The sequence below is a fragment of the Hippichthys cyanospilos genome, chromosome 17, assembly GCF_059441005.1.
Source record: "Hippichthys cyanospilos isolate Australia breed blue-spotted pipefish chromosome 17, RoL_Hcya_1.0, whole genome shotgun sequence".
In the NCBI taxonomy this organism is placed as follows: domain Eukaryota; kingdom Metazoa; phylum Chordata; class Actinopteri; order Syngnathiformes; family Syngnathidae; genus Hippichthys; species Hippichthys cyanospilos.
Genome location: NC_142385.1, coordinates 1,017,750 through 1,020,375, shown reverse-complemented (window position 1 = coordinate 1,020,375; position 2,626 = coordinate 1,017,750). Strand labels below are relative to the sequence as shown.

The 2,626-nt window shown below is 35.6% G+C and overlaps 1 protein-coding gene across 3 annotated transcripts in view; it reads right to left on the bottom strand.

Annotated features, from left to right (window-relative positions):
• shisa6b (shisa family member 6b) overlaps positions 1-2,626 on the bottom strand; it is a 117,292-nt gene that overhangs the window by 49,153 nt on the left and 65,513 nt on the right. The window lies entirely within an intron of this gene.

Sequence of the window (2,626 nt, the reverse complement as noted above, 5' to 3'; positions counted from 1 at the left end):
TTTAGACAGCGGACGGGGGGTCTGGGGGGGGGGGGGGGGGGGGGGATTTTCCGCGGCACACCTGACAGTATCTCGCGCCACACCACTGGTTGAAAAACACTGTGCTATAGCTACAGTCAGCAGAAATGTTTATTGATGCATTTACCGTAATACCCGAAAACCTCCCACAGGCGCATGCGAAAATTTACACATAGTCCATTTAAAGAATGGGGAAAGAGGGGTAGGATAAAATGTTCTCAATTAGTGTTCTAAAAATATTAAAGCATAGGTTACTGAATTGAATCTGCTCATTAGTTAGCTCAGACACAAAGCCACAAATGGGTCTTGTTTGCCACCTTTTGCTCTTGTGGTTAAATAAACACACACACACGCACACACACAAAAGACTGCCAGACTTCTGATTTCTTTTATGTAACCCCACATGGGTAAATGTTAATTAATAAACAACAGGACATTTAGTGTTTGTAAGATCAGTTCTTTGGATTGTGAGTTTTGCAGGGAATCTCGTAAAATTCCCGATAGCCAGCATGTGCATGATTGACAAAATGTAACTGTGTTTACATAAAAGATTTATATAAATCTTAAATAAACTAAATCCAGTAAAACAAAAATGAATTTATAAAACTCCCTTTGGTAATTTAACTTAATTAACTTAATCAATTGTATGGGGAAATATTAGGGGGAAGTTGTCTTTCTACATTATTTCTTTGTCTCCATCTGTTCTCAGGAACACTCTCCCCTCATGTTTAGTTTTATGTATAGTTTTAGTACCCCAGTTTTCTTAGAGTCAGGGTCAGTTCATTGTCATTGTTACATGCTTTGGTGATTTATTTTTGATTTATTTACTTTTTGTTATTTGGTGTTTATCCTGCTGTTAGTTTGCTTTTTGTTTTGCTCTTCTCTTAATAAAGAGCTTTTGTGAGTACAATACATGCCTTTCTTGCCTTCCATGCTTCCCTGAACTTGGGTCTGCCTTTGCCACTATAACACAAAGACGAAACCCTCACTCATGATATCTCCTGCTGTTTCACAATCTAGGTGAACTCAGAACAGCTTGCTCACAAATGGCACCTCACATTTTTTTTTGACATGACTGTCTGATTTACATGACTGTCTGATTGTCGCTTGATAGGTGGGTGGGTTCTTCGGAGAGCCAGTTATTTGTATGCACATTTTTACAGACAATTTTTCATCAGGGTAACTTTAAGTATTTTGAAAGGCAAAATAATAATTTGTCAGTGCCATGTTCACACTTTTTCAACTCAGCTTTTGTAAAATGGTTTTGGGGAATATTTAAAATGTCAACCTTAAATCAGACTTATATGTCATGTAGCCAAAAAAACCCAGAATTTAGATGACTGCTTATTATTTAGTATAACATATGATAGAGTTTGAATTTTGAACCAAGTACTGCACCAATAATTTTCTACAATCTACAATTTATAATGTGATACAAAAAGTTTGAATTTTGAACCAAGTACTGCAACAATAATTCTCTACAATCTACAATTTATAATGTGATACAAAAACAATATACTGTACTGTATACACTATACTGTATGGATGTTTTACACTCATTTTTAACCATATTGTATTTTCAGATGTACATTTAATATTGAATACTGAAGCGTGTTGTTGCCAAAATAGATGCACGGCACTGGATCAATGAAGTGAAGTGAATGGGGGTAGATGACTCGTAGGCCAAGTGCGGGTCACCATGATCCCGACTATGTACAGCCAAGACATGGAAACGAGAAGGGATAAAGTACAGTTACTGTATAAGGTTTAATGATTTAAGATTTAAGTCAACATGTGTACTGCAGTAATATTTGTCTTAAATATGTCAAGTATAAATACTTCTCACATTTAAAAAAATTCAGGTACCCACATACACACATGCAAATTCTGGGGTTTGGCACTTTGCAGTTTTTCACTTATTGCGCCGGGTTTCAGTTCTCTTCACCAAGAAAAAGGAATGATTACTGTATATATGATACTGTATAATTTATGACAATCACAAAAATCTCGGTTTAGGTCTTGTCTACATGTAACCATCCTTTTTTTAACCCTCATAGTCTCCCCCTCATTTTTGTTTTTTTCATTTAAATAAATCACATCTATTGAAATCCAGCAGTGTGATTTCATTCACTTACAAGCATGCCACATTGCTAGACGGCAGTAGTGTCGCCAAATTCTGTCCAATCAGAAAGAACTTCCACCTCTGACGTGTTTAGTCAGAAAGAACTGATGCCTCTGACATCACCAGTATCTGCGTCAATCAGCTGTATAAGATATAAGTCGTATAAAAGATGGATATACTTTTATTTCATAATTAAAACAATGTATACCATACGTATATAATTAGCAGATTCTTAAAAGTATTCTACTGCTAAGTACAGAATATAAAGATATTCAATTTACTGTATATTGAAAACAATGAAAGTATGCGGTGTGGCTCTCTATAACTGTTCCAGATTCACATATGCCTCTTTGGATAATTAATTGCCCACCTCTGGCCTATGCCCTGAAGCCAAGTTAATAAGAGGCCTTCAAATACTGCATACACTCTTAAAATGCAAAAGCTAAGACTCTCATATTAATCTTTGAATTTGAAAAATTAAAGTTT